At 38.2% G+C, this 19,147-nt stretch overlaps 1 protein-coding gene across 8 annotated transcripts in view; it reads left to right on the top strand.

Moving 5' to 3' along the window:
- Positions 1–19,147, top strand: part of KLF8 (KLF transcription factor 8) — a 365,585-nt gene that overhangs the window by 40,399 nt on the left and 306,039 nt on the right. The window contains exon 2 of one of the 8 annotated variants that reach the window (XM_085006117.1): positions 15,491–15,532. The exons of the other annotated variants lie outside the window; for them this stretch is intronic. The gene's annotated coding sequence lies outside the window, so the exon portion shown is untranslated. The remainder of the gene's footprint in view (positions 1–15,490; positions 15,533–19,147) is intronic. 8 annotated transcript variants of the gene reach the window in all.

The following is a 19,147-nucleotide window of genomic DNA, read 5'->3' on the forward strand; positions in this document are numbered from 1 at the left end:
CCCCTCCTCAGTATTTGGGGGCACTGCTTCCCCCACTCATTGTGCACTGCTCCCTAGCCCCTCATGATGACCTCACACAGTCAGCCCCAGTCCTCTCTCTGGGACTGACCTCTGGAGCCTGAGTCTCATCACCCAGCTGCCACCAGATCATCTTTCTGTGGTGTCTGGGCCAGTGGTTCAGATGATCTGTGTGGCACTCACTCTAGAACTGCTTTGCTGTTCTCAGTCCAGCTATTGTGATTTTCTTGGCAACTTTGAGGTCCTGCCAACTCGGCTGATCTTTCCATCAGTTAGGTGGCTTCCCAGGATGTGGGTTCCTTTTCTCCTTCACAGCTCCCTCTCGGGAATGCTAGTCCCATCCTGATTCCTTTTCTCTCTCTCTCTTTTTTTCCTTTGTTCTACTCAGTTATGTCAAGAGTTTCTTGCCCTTTTTGGAGGTTTAAGTTCTTCTGCCAGCATTCAGTTGATGTTTTGTGTGAGTTTTTTTATATGTAGATGTGTTTTTTTGATGTGTTTGTGGGAGAAGGTGAGCTTGACCTCTTACTCTTCTGCCATCTTGCTCTGCCTCCCTCCAATCTTTTTTTAATTAAAATATAGTTGATTTACAATATTGTGCTAATTTCTGCTATATAACAAAGTGATCCATAAATATATATATATATATATATATATATATATACATACACACATTCTTATGTATATTATATACATAATACACACACGTTCTTTTCCTCATATTATCTTAAGACATGCTCTATCACTAGATCAATCTACTGATCTTGCTTCAGCTTCCAACACTCTAACATACTGCCCTTGTAGAGGCCATCAATGATTTCCCTCTCACTAAATAGACACATATCAGTGCTCACTATCTATTTCTAAATGGAATTTGATGGGGTTAATCACTCCTTCCTTCTTGAAACATTAATTAATTTGCTTACTAGCTTCCTCAAATGCACCCTTGCAACCCATTCTCCATACAGTAATCAAAGTAAACATTTCAAATTAGACATTAGGTCATCTTACCCCCTCATTAGAATCCTCCTTCAAAAGCCTCCCATTTGCTCTTGGAATAAAGTCAACTTTTTACAAAGGCCCTTCTACAAAGGCCCTTCATGATCAGGAAGGATGAGGAAGGAGAGGTGAAGTGATTTGGGAAAGCTAAACACAAAGAATGATTTATCTTTTAATTATCCCTATTCCTTCAAAATCATCTTGTATCACTCTATTCTTCTCTCAATTTATTCCTGCCACACTGGCCCTCTTGCAGTGGCTAGAAGTTCTATGTTACTTTTCACATCAAGGTCTTTATACTTACTGTTCTCTTTGCCTGGTGTGTTCTCTTTCCTCCCTTCCATACTTTTTTTTTTTCTTAACTCCCACTCATCTTTTTTTTTTTTTCCAACTCAAAAGTCATGTTATCAGTGAACTGTCTCTAAACCTTGGACTAGGTCATATTTCCCTATGATTTACTCTCATTGTACTTTTTAATTCTCATTTTAATCACATATAAAATTGTAATTATCAAATTTGTATTATTTTATTTTCTACCTTCCTCTACTATATTTTAAGCTCTGTGAAAGCAAGGGACATTTTTGTTTCATTCATCAAAGTGCCTAAAATTGTTTCTGGAACTTATTTAACACTCAGAAAATATTGATTGAATCAATGAATAGTTATCCTAAAGCATTTATGGGTTTTGTTACAGAGTATATTCTCAATAAATATCTGTTGAATAAACAAATGAGTGAATGCATAGGTGAAGGCTGTTGCCATGCTATTCCTATAAACTACACCTTAGCCCAATAACTAACCTCAATCCTCTTTTTTCCTATGTCTTTGAAGGAGTCACACAGCTGTCGCTCTAATTCAGTATGGCTTTCTTTTCAGATATCTAATTTTTCCTTAAACCGTGGGATTCAAAAGGAAGAAACAGGTCTTTCTCTGTTTATTGGAAGAAAAAAAGCAGATATGAAACAAAAAAGAACAAGACTCTATATGGTAAACAATATAATTGTATAGTAGTGTAGTATCATTTTTTAAAAAGTACTGGATGAGATGATCAAAGACCTCATACATTGTTGATTTGCATCTCTGGCCTGTCTTCTTATACTCTTCACTACTCTTTCTGCTGACTGATATTAACAACTTTCTAAAACAGATTCATACTTTGCTTATCAAAGATTGTTTCTGCCTTCCTTCTAGCAATATGTGTTTTACCCATTTTTTGTCTTACACTGTATAGTCTCAAAATTATTCTTCATTACAGAAGGACCAAAAAAAAAAAAAAAAAAAGGAAGTAAAATGGAAGGCGAGGAACAAGTTTCCCTGCATTATTTACCAAATTTATACCCTTAAGCTTGTGCAATTTTTTTTTACCCATTCCTTACTTATCTTTATCTAAATGTGAACAAAGCATGTTACCCTCATTGTTTTTTGTTTTTTGTCTTTTCTAGGGATGCTCCCACAGCATATGGAGGTTCTCAGGCTAGGGGTCCAATCGGAGCTATAGCCGCTGGCCTACGCCAGAGCCACAGCAACACAGGATCCAAGCCGCATCTGCAACCTACACCACAGCTCACAGCAACACTGGATCCTTAACCCACTGATCAAGGGCAGGGATCGAACCCACAACCTCATGGCTCCTAGTCGCATTCGTTAACCACTGCACCACAATGGGAACTCCCTACCCTCATTGTTATTATTGCAATCCTTAGTGCATTCTGGGCCTTATTCCATTCTACTCATTTAAACTGTAGTGAGAAATATAGCTCCAGTTGCTTTTCACAGTAAAAGAGAGGAAAATATCTGGGGCAAAGATAAAGAAAAGAGAAAGAAAGTGATTTGTAGAAAAGAAAATAATACTTATGGAGTGATCATAAAGGCTTAAATGTGTCAATAAACATCAGATGTTTGGAATAAATCCTGGAACACAGTAAATACTTATCAAATTGTTGGATATTACTATTTGAATGGTAACTGTGATGATGTTAGTAAAGGTCATCAGTAAAAGTCCTAAAAGAAAATAGATGCTGCTTTCATGTAATTTGAGGAGAGTTTAATACTGGAGCTACTTACAAAGGAGTGAGCAAGGGATTGTATGATAAAAGTAGATGCCATTAGTACTCCTATGCTTTAAGGGTTGCAATTAGGGAGTAATTCGTGAAACTCAGGACGAGTAGTTGTATCTATTGGAGAAGGCTGCTTGACAGGAACTGCAATCTTTGGATGAAGAAAGTAGCCAGCCCATAGCCACCTTGCACAATAGAAGATGGGAGGATAATATATTAATTATATTCTCCTCTCTCTTTCCAACCTCCTTCTGGTAACTTTAATTGGCCAATCATCAACCAAAAGCAAGAGGAGAGGGGAGTCTGTTAAAGGAGTGCATATGAATCTAGTCTCCTGGGACCCAAAGCAGGTAGAGAAATTTGAGGAGTGGATCTGGGAAATAAAACAGAAGATACACCCACAATCATGATGTAGATATAAAAAATATAGTTTTCTAGCTATAGAGGATAAATTTATGATAATTAATGGTGAGGCATTTATGGTGTGACAGACAAGCCATCTATGGAAACATATGGAGATTTATGTGAGATTTATGTATGTTAGTCACCTGCATTGCCCTTGAAGTTTAGTTTTTCTTACTTGAAAAACTCACCGTGTTTTAATTAATGACTCCAACCCAGAATCCTACCCTGGTGGAATCTTCCCTATATGCCTACAAGAGTTATAGTATTTCTATGGACTTTTTTCAGTCATAAGATCTCAAACCTCTATTGAAAGTCTTTGCCTTGTTAAGGGATCAGCTATGTTGCTGCTGTTTAAGAAATAAACATGCTGCTGCTGTAAAAGAAAGGAGAGAAGAAGGTTGATTCATCAGCTGGTACTAGAGAAGAAGATCTCAAGCTTAAATAGTCAATCTTGTATACTTCTTTTCCTATACCACTACATTCTGTACTACTCCACTCTTTCTCAAAAAGGAAAATAAGACTATATAGAGTTGGGTGGGAGAATTTGGAGAACTGATTTGTTGGAAATCGGGGAAGGTCTTATGAGAAAAATGACATTTGAGTTAGGCTTTGTTTGAATAATAGATGTAGGCTTTAAAATGTATAAAATAATATTTTTAAAGATTTTTATTTTTTGCATTCTACTGATGTATAGTGTTCTGTCAATTTCTACTGTACAGCAAAGTGACTCAGTCATATATGTATATCATATACATGTCATATATATATTATTTTTCTCACATTATCCTCCATCATGTTACATCACAAGTGATTAGATATAGTTCCCTGTGCAAACAGCAGGATCTCAATGCTTATTCACTCCAAATTCAAGAGTTTGCATCTAATAAGCCCATAATCCCTGTCCATCCCACCCCCTCCCCCTTTCACTTGGCGATGACAAGTCTTTTCTCCAAGTCCATGAGTTTTCTTTCTGAGGAAAGTTTCATTTGTGCGATATATTAGATTCCAGATATAAGTGATATCATATGGTATTTGTCTTTCTCTTTCTGACTTACTTCACTTAGTATGAGAGTCTCTAGACCAATCCATGTTGCTGAAAATGGCATTCTTTTGTTCTTTTTTATGACTAAGTAGTATTCCTATATATATATATACCACTTCTTCTTGATCTGTTCATCTGTCGATGGATATTTAGGATGTTTTGATGTCTTGGCTATTGTGAATAGTGCTGCAATGAAAATTTCAGTGTATATATCTTTTTCAAGGAAAGATTTGTCTGGATATATACCCAGGAGTAGGATTTCTGGATCATATGCTAGTTATAGATTTAGTTTTCTGAGGGACCTCCATACTGTTTTCCATAGCAGTTGTACCAATTTACATTCCCACCAACAGTGTAGGAAGGTTCCATTTTCTCCACACCCTCTCCAGCATTTGTTATTAATGGACTTGTTAATGATGGCCATTCTTTTTTCTCACATTACATGTTCCATCATAATTGACTAGACAGAGTTTCCAGTGCTACACAGCAGGATCCCATTGCTAATCCATTCTACAGTGGTACCTCACTGTAGTTTTGATTTGTATTCTTCTAATAATCTGTGATGTTGAGCATTTTTTCATGTGCTTGTTGGCATTCTGTATATCCTCTTTGGAAAAATGTCTATTCAGGAATTATACCCATTTTTCAATTGGGTTGTTGGCTTTTTTGCTGTTGAATTGTATAAGCTATTTGTATATTTTAGATATAAGCCCTTGTCAGTTGCATCATTTGAAACTACTTTCTGCCATTCCGTAGGTTGTCATTTTTTAATCATTTGTTATATTTTTTTCTACTGTATAGCATGGTGACCCAGTTACACATACATGTATACATTATTTTTTCTCACATTATGTGTTCCATCATAATTGACTAGGCAGAGTTCCCAGTGCTACACAGCAGGATCTCATTGCTAATCCATCCCAAGGGCAACACTCTGCATCTATTTAACCTAAGCTCCCAGTCCCTCCCACTCCCTCCCCTTTCCCCTTGGCAACCACAAGGCTATTCTCGAAGTCCATGATTTTCTTTTATGTGGAAAGTTTCCTTTGTGCCATATATTAGATTCCAGATATCATATGGTATTTGTCTTTCTCTTTCTGATTTCGCTCAGGATGAGAATCTCTAGTTCCATCTATGTTGCTGCAAATGGCATTCTTTTGTTCTTTTTTATGGCCAAGTAGTATTCCATTTTGCATATATACCACCTCTTCCTGATCCAATCATCTATCAGTGGATATTTGGGTAGATTCCATGTCTTGGCTATTGTGAATAGTGCTGCAATGAATATGCAGGTGCATGTGTCATTTTAAATAGAGTTTCATCTGGATATATGCCCAAGTGGGAGTTCCTGTCATTTTGTTTTATCACTCAATGAATTTATTACATTTCTAGTTGTACAATTATCATCACAAACCAATTTGATAGGATTTCCATCCCACAACCCCAGCATATCCCCTCACTCCCCAAACTGTCTCCTTTGGAAACCAAAAGTCTGTGAGTCAGCATCTGTTCTGCAAAGAAGTTCATTCTGTCCGTTTTTCAGATTCCACATGTCAGTGAAAGCATTTGATGTTGGTGTCTCATTGTGTAGCTTACTTCACTTAGCATGATAATTTGTAGGTCCGTACACGTTGCTACGAATGCCGGTATTTCATTCTTTTTAATGGCTGAGTAATATTCCGTTGTGTATACATACCACCTCTTCTCGATCCACTCCTCTGTCGATGGACATTTAGGTTGTTGCCATGTCTTGGCTATTGCAGATAGTGCTGCAATGAACATCAGAGTACATGTGTCTTTGCAAGTCCTGGTTTTCTCTGGAGAGATGCCCAGGAGTGGGATGGCTGGATCAAATGGTAGTTCTATTTGTAGTTTTCTGAGGCATCTCCATACTGCTTTCCACAGTGGTTGCACCAATTTACAATCCCACCAACAGCGTAATAGGGTTCCTTTTTATCCACACCCTCTCCAGGACTTGTTGTTTGTAGACTTTTTGATGATGGCCATTCTGGTTGGTGTAAGGTGATACTTCATGGTGGTTTTAATTTGCACATCTCTAATAATGAGTGATGTTGAACATCTTTCCATGTGTTTTTCTTTTTTGGCCATTAACAATTAAGGTAATTATTGATATATATGTTCTTATTGCCATTTTATTAATTGCTTTGGATTTGTTTTTGTTGCTGTTTTTTCTTCCCTTCTCCTCTGGTTCTCTCCTCTTGTGGTTTTATGAGAACCTTTAGTGTTGTATTTGAGTTTATTTTTATTTGGTTGTGTATCACTTGTAGATTTTTGGTTTGCAGTTTTTCTGAAGTTTTGATATGAGTCTATATATATATGTATATGTGTATATATATATATATATATATATATATATATATATATATATATGAGATTATTTTAAGTTGTTGGTCTCTTAATTGCAAGAGCATCTCCAGTGTCCTGCATTAGTACCCTCCTCTTCTCACGATTTCTCAGTTTGGTGGCAAAGTTGCGCAGGGATGATTTTGTATCTTTACTGTATATTTACCTTTACTGGTGAGCCTTGTCATTTGTGGTATTTTTGTTTCCCGTTGTGGGCTTTTCTTTTCTGCCTAGAGATGTTCCATTTGTATTTGTTGTAAAGCTGGTTTGGTGTTGCTGAATTCTCTTAGCTTTTGCTTATCTGTGAAGCTTTGGATTTCTCCTTCAAATCTGAATGAGAGCCTTGCTGGGTCAAGTTATCTTGGTTGGAGGTTTTTTCCTTTCATCACATTAAGTATATCATGCCACTCCCTTCTGGCCTGCAGAGTTTCTGCTGAAAAATCTGCCGATAGCCTTATTGGGGTTCCCTTGTATGTGATTTGTTTCTTTTCCCTAGCTGCTTTCAATATTTTCTCTGTCTTTAATTTTGATCAGTTTGATTAATATGTGTCTCAGGGTGTTCCTCCTTGGGTTTATTTTATATGGTACTCGTTGCCCTTCCTGGATTTGAGTGAGTTATTCCTTTCCCATGTTAGGGAATTTTTTGGCTATTATCTCTTGGAATATTTTTTCTGTTCCCTTCTCTGTCTTCTCCTTCTGGCACCCATATTATACGGATGTTGGTGCATTTAATGTTCTCTGAGACTCTCTTCATTTGTTTTCAACCTTTTTTCTCTTTTTTGCTCTGCATCCTTATTTTCCACTAATCTGTCCTCCACCTCGCTTATTCATTCTTCTGCCTCCTGTATTCTGCTGTTAGCTAGCTGCTTCTTGTGAATTTTTTATTTCAGTTATTGTATTTTGCATCTCTTCATAAACTTTATATCTTGTATCTCTTTCCTGAGTGTTTCCTGTAAGTTATCCATCTTTGCCTCCAGTTTATTTCCAATGTCTTGCATCATCTTCAGCATCAACAGGCTAAAGTCTTTTTCCTGGAGGCTGAGAATCTCCTCATCGCTTAGCTGATTTTCTGGGGTTTTTCCTTTCTCCCTCATCTGAGTTATAGTTCTCTGTCTTTTCATTTTGATAGGTTTTTGGTGTGGTGACCTTTTTACAGAAAATAGAATTGTAGCCTCTCTTACTTCTGGTGTTTGCCCCCCTTGTGGCTGAAGTTGGTATGGGGTCTTGCTGTAGGCTTCCTGATGGGAGGGACTGATGGCTTCCCACTGGTAGGTGGAGCTGATTCCTCTTCCTCTGGTGGGTGGGGCTTTGTCTCTGGATGGGATTAGAGGTGGCTGTGTGCCCTGGGGGGTTCGTTAGGCAGGCTGTTTACTGATGGGTGGGACTGCAATCCCACCTGTATTGTTGTTTGGCCTGGGGCTTCTCAGCTCTGATGGGGAGGCCAAGATTTTCCCAAACTGGCCACCTCCAGAGAAAGGCATGCTGATGTACATTCCCAAGAGTTTTGCTTCCAATGTCCTTCCCCCACAACAAGCCACATTCACCCCTTTTTTCCCAAGAGGTCCTCCAAGAACTGCAGCCAGCTCTGACCCAGATTCCTATGGAGACTTTGCTTTGCCCTGAAAAGGTGCCCTGAAAAGGTGCATGTGAAAGTCTGTGTGTGCCTTTTAAGGATAGGGTCCTTGTTTCCCCCAGTCCCATGGAGCCCCTGCCCACAAGCCCCACTGGCCTTCAATGGCAGATGCTCTGGGGGCTCTTTGTCCCAGTGCCAGATCCCCACACGGGAGTTTGATGTGGGGCTCATAACTCTCACTCCTGCAGGTGAGTCTCTGTGAACCATTTACTTTCCAGTCTGTGGGGCTTCCCACCTGGGAGGTATGGTGTTGCTGATATCATGTAATCACCCCTCTTACCTCTTGATGTGGCCTCCTTTTGTCTTCTGGAGTAGGATATCTTTTTGAAGGTGTCTGGTCCATTTGGTTGAAGATTGCTCAGGATTAATTGTAAATTTTGTTGTTTTTATGATAGAAGTTAAGCTCCAGTCCTACTATTCCTCCATCTTATTCCCGTCTCCTCATAATGTTTTTTGTTTGATATCTTCTTTTTTAATGTTGACTTGTATCTATACAAAATTTAGTATTGCTTTTTATATATCCTATGAGTTTTGATATGCTGTGCTATTTTTTTCATGTCTCATGATACTTTTTAATTTCCTTTCATTTCTTCTTTGACTTATTGTTTGTTCCAGAGTGTGTTGTCTACTTTCCATGTATTTGTGAATTTTCTAGTTTTCACTCTTCTGTTGATTTCCGGTCTCATTCCATTATTTTCTGCAAAGATACCTGATGTGATTTGTCTTTTAATATTTGTTAAGATTTATTTTGTGACAGAACATGTGATCTCTCTTGGAGAATATTCTCTGTGAGAAGACTACTGTTGAGTATAATGATTAAGTCTGTTAGCTCCATTTGATCTGTGGTGTTTTTCAGGTCCATGGTTCCCTTATTGATTTTCTGTATTTCTCCCTTCGTTTGTGTCATGTCAATTTTTGTTTTACGTATTCATTTTCTCTGTTTTTTGTAAACTGGAGTTTGGCACTTGCCATCACTTTCCATCTGACACTACATGGATTAAATCATGAACCACTGTAGCTGCCAATCCACAGCATCCCCTGAGCAGAGCTCAGTGTAGAGACAAGTGGTGAGGTACTTTGTGCTCTAGGAAAACTGGAAAAATAGGTCTTCAGATAGTTAGATATTTTTAGGAGGAGATTTTATGTGCCCGATTCTTGCATGTCCTCATACCTTGAAAAACACAAATCCTTCATTGTGATTTCTGCTCCTCTTAAGTAGTAGTAACCTCCATGAGACTAGCAGCAAACTTGTAACATGTCTTCATGGATGCATGCACGTCCCCATCACCTTTGTTATATATATACACTGATATTATTTCCCCCTGCCTCTTTGGGACAGTATTTTGAAGGTATCTGAAATACCACCACCTGGGTTATAGTTAAGTCCACAAACAGAATGTTACAGTTGTCTCTGAATGCAGCCACCTCCAAGGGTAAGCCAGTGAGTCCTTAGGGAACTCAGGAAGGAAATAAAGAATACTTGCTGCCTAGCAGCCATCAGACTGCAGCCACTCCTAACAGTGAGCCCTGAGGTAGCTCAGGCTATGAAAACACAGGACACAAGCTCTGATAGCCGAGGTGCATATCAAAGGAATGATTTCAGTGAGCCCAGACCTCTTTTGTTCTTACTACCTGTCCGTTGTTGCAAAAACTCCTATATATCCTAACTTTCCCTCATCTCCTTGGAGCAGTTTTCTCAGGGCTACCTGAAATGCTGTCTCCCAGACTTAAGTCCTAATTTTGCCCAAAATAAAACTTAAGTCACAACTTTCAGGCTGTATATTTATTTAAGTCAATAGTTTTGATCACCACACAAGGGACCCAGAAGAGACTTCTCCCCTTTGCCTGAACTCTATGAGGAATCAGAGCTTTGGCACCAGCACAGGCCTCTTGTGCCCATCCACCTCCTCAGGGGGTCCAGAAGAATTTTGGTGAGTCTCTTCTGGATCTCAGCTCTCCCATATTGGTTGATGATCCTGAGTTTAATTTGGTGGTGTGTAACAGGTACCTTCCCCCTCAGTTGAAAGAGACTGGGTGTGGCCTGGTTGAAAGATACCAGGGGAAATGCCACCTCAGTGAAGAATACTGAGGGTAGGGAATACCTCCTCAGTGGAGATGCTGGAGGGAGCTGGCCAGGGAATACTACCTCAGGGTAGAATAATGAGAGGAGGGAATACCACCTCAGTAGAGATGCCAGGGGAGGGAGGGTAAGCTTGGTTGAAAGATACTGGGACTATATCTTGTCAAAAAGTAGAAATCAACAACAACATAATAATTGTGTGTGGGGGGCTTGGTTGACCCCCTCAGTGGAGATGTTTGGGGGAAGCATTGATTGAAAGATATCAGGGTCTATACCCTGTCAGTGGAGATAGCAGTAGGGCTCAGTTGAAAGAGACTATGTGGTCTTGGCTGAGTGGGTAGGTAAGAGGCTGATCTGAAGCTTTTGCTCAAATCTGTTGCCTTAATCGAATCTATCATGATAAGGGTGAAGGTGTTACATGTGAGTTTTACTCTGAAGAAAACAGACAAGATTCTTTCCAGCTGTTTATATCTTTCTCAGGTGACTGAGAAATTTACATGGGTGGTGGAGGCTGCGTCCTCATACCATGCTGTGGTCCAATAGGGAAACTCATTCATTAATTAAAAAACTGCTCAACCAGGGATGTGAATAAGTACTAGCCATTCTGCAATCTGAACAGCTGTGGGAGACCAAAGGCACATAAGTGGGGAGTGAAACAACTCTAGGCAAAACCTAGATGAGTTAAGCTCTCAAGCTTCACACTGGACCACCACACTATGTCATTAGTAAATGTTATCCTTAACAAATTCAACTTAGAGTCTCTCAAATGAAAGAAACACAGGATATCAGGAAGCCAGCCTCCAACTTATACCTCAGCCAGGTTTGCAAGTTATCTACTTAATTGGATATTAAAGGAAAATTTTTGCCCTGAAAATGGCAAAAAAAAAGGGCTTTTATTGCACGTGCAGTTTTTAGAGACAGCAAGCTTGATATAGAGGGGAAAAGAATGCTTTCAAAATTCTGACTTGACTGAACAAGTCCTGCTAGAAGAACTTGCTTCCCTTCCATGTGCCTTGACCAGGAATGCTTATCTTATCCAGACCATTTCTAAATCCTGAGACTGAAAGAAAAAATGGGGAAATAAATCTTTAAAAACTTACTCCAACTGTTATTTTAAACTAGAGAATTTTTTTTTGTGATATGTGACTCATGACAAAGCTTGGAAAATGAATCTATGAGACCTCTGTTTGTCTTTCTATGTGGTTGTATGTGTGTTATATATTCCTAACTTTTGGGTGGTATTATAAAAAAATAATTGTTAAATGAGCTCTACTCAGTTGGTGTAAAGGAAATTAACAGCTTCTATAAATTCTCAAAAATACAGAAGGCAACTGGACAGAATTAATCTAAATTCACTCTGAATTGGATAAATTTAGTATTAAATTAATTTCTGGTATTAAAGTTAAATTTTGCTTATATAATTAATGTAGACATATTTTTAGGGTCATCAACATTAATAGCACCTTACCTAGGTTTAATAGAAGTTAAATAAGACCTTGTTATATCTGTTGAAAAATTACCAGCAAAAAATAACTTGGTATGATGAAATTTTTATAACTAAATTAAATATGAGTGAGATAAGAGCTTTTGGATGAACTTTTAGGTATAATTATATCTTAAAAATGTCTACTTAAGAATGATCTCTCCAGATATTGGTAATGTGAAAATTTAGAGTTATGCTAAATTGTTAAATGATAGAAGTTTTTTTTTTTCATCTTTTGTCCTTTTTAGAGCTGCACCCATGGCATATGTAGGTTCCCAGGCTAGGGGTCTAATTGGAGCTGTAACCACCAGCCTACACCAGAACCACAGCAATGCCAGATCTGAGCCATATCTGCGACATACACCACATCTCACGGTAACACTGGATCCTTAACCCACTGAGCGAGGCCAGGGATCGAACCTGCAACCTCATGGTTGCTAGTCGGATTCATTTCTGCTTCACCACAATGGGAACTCCAATTTTTTTTAATAACTATGTCATTCCCAATAAAATAAGATACTGAGACATCAATTAGTAACAGCAAAAATAGAGGTATTAAGAACCATTAATATGTTTGGTGTCACCCTGAGGTGTTTTCTACAAGGTAACAGATTTTTTAAAAGAAATTATTAGCATATTATTATTATGGACACAGACATTAATAAGGCTTATGGAAAGTGGACCCTGAGAAAAGAGTTTTGTGTGTGGTCAAGACTGACTTAAGTTTAGAATCATTATTTTTTATTTTTTTTATTTCTCCAATACATTATTTTTTTCTACTGTACAGCATGGTGACTAAGTTACACATACATGCATACATTCTTTTACTCACATTATTGTGCTCCATCATAAGTGACTAGACATAGTTTCCAGTGCTACACAGCAGAATCTCATTGCTAATCCATTCCAAAGGCAATAGTCTGAAAAACCAATGGGTCAATGTGAAAATCAAGGAGGAAATTAATACCTTGAGACAAATAATAATGGAGACACAACCACTCAAAATCTATAGTATGGGGATGCCAAAAAGGCAGTGTTCAGAGGGAAATTCATTTTAATACAGGCCTTCCTCGAAAAAGAAGAAAAATCTCAAATCAACAAATTAACCCACCACCTAAATGAATTAGAAAAAGTTTAGAGTAATTTTAATTGAATAAATTAATTTTAAAAGTAAACTGGTGTTTTGATTTGCATTTCTCTAATAATTAGTGATGTTGAACATTTTGAGGGAACAAGTCCCTCAAATCTGTACCCCCCTCACACCAGTTACAGTGGCCATCATTAACAAGTCAACAAAAAACAAATGCTGGAAAGGATGTGTAGAAAAGGGAACCCTCCTTAAGTTTTGGCGGGAATGTAAATTGGTACAACCACTATTGAAAAGAGTAAGGAAATACCATAGAAAACTAAATATAGAACTACTATTCCTGGATATATATCCAGACAAAACTTACATTGAAAAAGACACATTACTAGTTGATTTCTAGTCTCAGAGCATTGTAGTCAGAGAAGAGGCATGAGATCATTTCAACTTTTTAAAATTTGCCAAGGCTTGATCTGTGGCCCAAGATGTGATATATCCCGGAGAATGTTCCATTTGCACTTGAGAAGAATGTATATTATGCTGCTTTGTGATAAAAGGTTCTATAAATATAAGCTAAATCTCTCTTTTCTAGGGTGTCATTTAAAGCCTGTGTTTCCTTGTTGATTCTCTGTCTGAATGATCACTCCCTTGATGTTACTGGGGTGTCAAAGTCCCCCACAATTATTGTGTTGCTGTTGAATTCTCCTTTTATGGCTGTAAGCAGTTGTCATATGTTGAGGTGCTTACATGATAGATGCATATATATTTACAATTGTTGTATCTTCTTGGTTTGATGTTTTGATAATTATGTACTCTCCTTCTTGGTCTCTTGTGATTTTCTTTATTTTAAAGCCTCTTTTGTCTGATATGAGTATTGCTATTCCTGCTTTCTTTTGATTTCCATATGCATGTAATATCGTCTACCATCCCCTCACTTGCAGTCTGTATGTGTCCTTGGGTCTCAAGTGGGTCTCTTGTAAACTATATATCTATATATATATATATAGATATATAGATTCTGTATCCACTCAGCCAGTCTGTGTCTTTTGGATGGAGCATTTAATCTCTTTACATTCAGTGTAATTATGGATAAGTATGTATTTATTGCCATTTTATTAATTGTTTTGACTTGTTACTGTTGTTTTTAAATTTTTCTTCCCTTCTTTTGCTGTATTTTCTCTTGATTTATTCACTATTTTTAGTATCGTGTTTGAATTGCTTTTTCTTTTTTATGTGTGTGTCTATTATAGGTTTTGGTTTGTGGTTACCATTAGATTTGGATATGACAATCGATGTGTGGACAGATTTGTTTTGGGTTGCCGTTCTCTAATTTAAGAATATATTTCCAATGTTCTGCATTTGTCTTTTCCTCTTTTCATGTCTGCTAGTTTTGATATATTTCTCAATGGGTGTTTTTCTACCTTTATGTCATCTTTGTCTCTACCAGTGAGTTTTATCATTTGTAATTTTCTTGTTTCTAATTGTGACTTTTTGTTTTCTGCTTAAAAGAGTTACTTTAGTAGTTATTGTAGAGCTCATTTGTAGGTGCTGAATTCTTTGAGCTTTTGCTTGTTTGAAAAGCTTTTGATCTCTCCATCAAATCTGAATGAGATCCTTACTGGGTATTGTATTCTTGGTTCTAGCTTTCAATGTCTCCATCAAATCTCAATGACAGCCTTACTAAGTAGAATATTCTTAGTTCTAGGTTTCTCCCCTTCATCACCTTAAATATAGCTTGCCACTCCCTTCTAGCTTCTGGACTCTCTGCTGAAAGATCAACTGTTACCCTTATGGGGGTTCCTTTGTATATTGGTTGCTTTTCCCTTGTGACTTTTAATATTTTTTCTTTGCATTTAATTTTTATCAGTTTGATTAGTATGTGTCTCACAGTGTTCCTCTTTGGGTTTATTCTGTGTGGGATTCTCTGTGCTTCCTCCACTTGATTGAATGTTTCCTTTCCCCTATTAGGGAGTTTCCAGCTATAATTTCTTAAAAAATTTTATTTGGCCCTTTCTCTCTCTCTTCTCCTTCTGGACCCCAATGATGCAAATGTTGATATGTTTAATGTTGTTCCAAAGGTATCTTACTCTCCTCAATTCATTTCCTTGTTTTTTCTTTTTTTTTTTCCTGTGGCAGTGATTTTCACTACTCTGTCTTCCACATAACTTATTCATTCTTCTGCTGCCATTATATTGCTATTGATTCCTTCTAGGGTATTCTTCATTTCAGATATTGTGCTATCCATCTTAGTTTTCTTGTTATTTAGGTCTTCTAGGTCTTTTTAAAACATTTCTGGTAACTTCTCTGTGTCTTCATTTTTTTTCCAAGGTCCTGTTTCATCTTTACTATTGTTACTGAATTCATTTTCAGGTAGGTTTCCAATCTCCTCTTAACTTGTTTTGGTGTGTTTTTGTCTTGTTTCTTTGAAAGCTACTTCTTTGTTTTCTCTTAGTGTCTAACTTTTATATTTGTGTCCCCTTGATGGCAGGTATGTAGATGCAGCAGCTTGTGCCTCGTCTTGCAGTTCTCAGAGGTCTGTAGTGGTTCCTATGTACCTATAGCATGTGAGAGGAGCAGTTGTATTACAGTAACTTCCCTGACTTGGCTGGCTGTTAAGAATGGGGTCCGTGTGAGTGTTGGCAGTGGTTCACTGTTCACAGGATTGCTTTTGTGGCAAGGTTGGGGGTCAAGACGGCTCTTGTGACCCCTCCTGCTTCCAGTAGCTCTCAGGACGATTCCCTGTAATTGGCAACATCAGACGTTGATCCTGCAGTTCCTCCCTTTGTTCAGGATGCTCTAGGTACTGCTATCTGTAGCTAGGGGTTGGGACAAATGCCCTAAGGGGGTGATCTCTGTAGCCCCAGATGCAGGTGGTTTTCCCTAACGCTTCCTAAAAGTCTTTCTCTATAGATGTAAAGGCTGCACCTTTCCAATGATCCTTCCTCCGACTGGGCTGATGGTAGAGTGCTCCTGCTAGCCGTTGTGAAATAAAAACAAGCACCAGTGGGCCCTTCTAAGCTCCTTTGGCTAGCCAGGTAACACATGCTGCTTCTTCAGTCCTCTGCTTGATTGGTGGCAGGGATCACAGAGCTTGTGTTATTCCCAAGTCACTCTGCCAATCTGCTGGGCTATTTATGTCTCCTGGTGTGTGTGTGTGTGTGTGTGTGTGTGTGTGTGTGTGTGTGTGTTGTTTCCAAGTTCACCTTGCCCCTTTGTGACTCTCAGGAAACTTTTTGCTGTTTCTAAAGTTCACTTTCTCTGCCCCCTATGCAGGTTGCAGCTCTTCACCCATGCATCTGTCCTTTCGTGACTCCTAGGACCTTTTGCACTGTTTCTGAAACAGCTTTACCAGTTCAGTGGGCTTTTCATAGCTCTACACCCACCCTAACAATGGTGCCTAGCCTCTAAGCCTGACCTGGATTTCACAACTTACAGCTTCAAATGTGGTCACTCTAGACTCCAGTCCCTCCAGGCTGTCCACATGCTACCAATCCTGTTTTTTCCCCTGGTAGCCATCCCCAGAATTCTGTGTCAGTCTGATCTACAAAGCTGGAGTTTCAGTTCCCAGCCCCTGTCCACCTGAGTTTATAGCTGGGAAATGCAGGGCATTGATATTGACTGTTTGTACACAACCATTTCCATTTTAACTACTTTACCCCAAATGCTGTGTTCTACCCCAATATTCCAAAGTTCTTTCTCTTCCTTGGCTGGTCTCCTCACTGGTGTGGGGGACTTCACAGGGTGCAGAGTTTTTTGTTTTGTTTTTTCCTTTTCCAGCTCCCTCCCAGGGGCACAGGTCCTGACCTGCTTTGTTTATTCTTTTCTCTCCTTTTTCTTTCTTCTTCTTTCTTTTATCCTACCCAGTTTTGTGAAGGTTTTCCTTCTCTGTCAGAATCTTGGGTTTTGTCAGCATTCAGCTAATTTTCTGGGCAAATAGTTCCATGTCATCAGATTTTGAATGTGCCTTCTTAAGTCTTTTGTCATTATAAACAGTTAATGGATTTACTCTGATGACTTTGCAAAAATGCTTACTCTCAAGAATTTCTGTAGAGAGGACTTTTTAAAGACACAGGTTTCTCAATGCTCAACATCACTGACTATAGAGAAATGCAAATCAAAACTACCATGAGATACAACCTCACACCAGTCAGAATGGCCATCATTAAGAAGTCCACAAATAACAAATGCTGGAAGTGGTGTGGAGAAAACAGAACCCTCCTGCCCTATTGTTGGGAATGTAAGCTGGTACAACCACAATGGAGAACAGTATGAAGGTACCTTAGAAAACTATACATAGAACTACTATCTGACCGAGCAATCCCACTCTTGGGCATATATCCAGACAAAACTCCCCTTAAAAAAGACGTATGCACCTGCATGTTCATTGCAGCACTATTCACAATAGCCAAGACATGGAATCATCCCAAATGTCCATTGACAGATGATTAGATTAGAAAGAAGTGGTATATATACCCAGTGGAATACTACTTAGCTATTAAAAAGAACAACATAATGCCATTTGCAGCAACATGGGTGGAACTAGAGATTCTCATCCTGAGTGAAGTAAGTCAGAAAGAGAAAGACAAATACCATATGATATCACTTATATCTGGAATCCAATATATGGAACAAAGCAACCTTTCCTCAGAAAGGAAAATCATGGTCTTGGAGAATAGACTTGTGGTTGCCAAGAGGGAAGGGGAGGGAGTGGGAGAGACTGGGAGCTTGGAGTTAATAGATGCAGAATGTTGCCTTCAGGATGGATTAGCAATGGGATCCTGCTGTGTAGCACTGGGAACTCTGTCTAGTCACTTATGATGGAACGTGTAACATGAGAAAAAAGCATATGTACATGTAAGTGTGAGTCACCATGCTGAACAGTATAAAATAATATACACATAAATAAAAGACAAAAAAATTTACAGGTTTCTGACTTCCAGACTGCAATGCTGAACTGGGTAAGAAATTGAAGAATTCTAAAGGGAAATTTGATAGCTTCATAAACTGTTAACAGAAAGATTTAGTTACACTAGACTGAATGAGCTGGTGGATATTGTTATAACTTTATGGTTTCTATCTGAAACAGTACTCGCTTTTAATCTGTGTTTTCCGGTATAAAGAAACTTCCTCTCAAGCTAATTATGTCTTACAACAATCTGGTAAATTATATCTTTGCAAACAGAATTGAAACATTTCTCTCCTTTCTCTGATCCTTCCAGAGACTTGAAACTCTGGTTCCCAGCAGGTTTATCAGATAAATTAGGAAGGCCATCTCTTAGGTAGCCATGTCAGTCCTTGCTTTACATATGTATTTGCTCTGCATTGGATATATATATTGTTTTCTTAGTGAAATGGCCGGTTTATCATTAAATAGTGCTCTTCTTTTTCTCTTGTGACAGTTTTTGGCTCACAGTCTATTGTATCCAATATAAGTATAGCCACTCATGTGCTCCTTTTTTTACAATTTGCATGTGATATCTTTTTCCATCTCTTCAATTTCAGTTTATGTGTATCAAATCTAAACTGAGTCTTTTGTAGAAAGCATATATTTGGATATTGTATTTCATCCACTCAGCTACTGTGTTTTGTCATTGGGGAGATTAATCCACTCACATGTAAAGTAGTCATAAGAAAGAACGTACTGTTATAATTTTGTTATTTGTTTTCATCTTTCTTGTGTGTTTTATGGTCACTCTTTTCCTCTTTTGTTGTCTTTGTGTTTCATTTTTTTTGTATTTATATGCTTTGATTCCTTTCTCTTTTTCTTTTATCTACCTTTTATAAATTTTTTTTTGTAGTTACTGTGGGGTTTATGTCAATGTCTTATAGTTTTAAAAATCTATGTTAAGCTGATAAATTCAATTATATATAAAAACAGTACACTTCTCAGAATTCCCGTCATGGTGCAACAGAAATGAATCCAACTAGGAACCATGAGGTTGCAGGTTTTATCCCTGGCCTCACTCAGTGGGTTAAGGATTTGGC

Source organism: Sus scrofa, chromosome X (assembly GCF_054392235.1).
Source record: "Sus scrofa isolate SSC_HxYL_T2T_F1_AM1 chromosome X, Sscrofa_HxYL_maternal_Yorkshire_Landrace_v2.0, whole genome shotgun sequence".
Taxonomy (NCBI): domain Eukaryota; kingdom Metazoa; phylum Chordata; class Mammalia; order Artiodactyla; family Suidae; genus Sus; species Sus scrofa.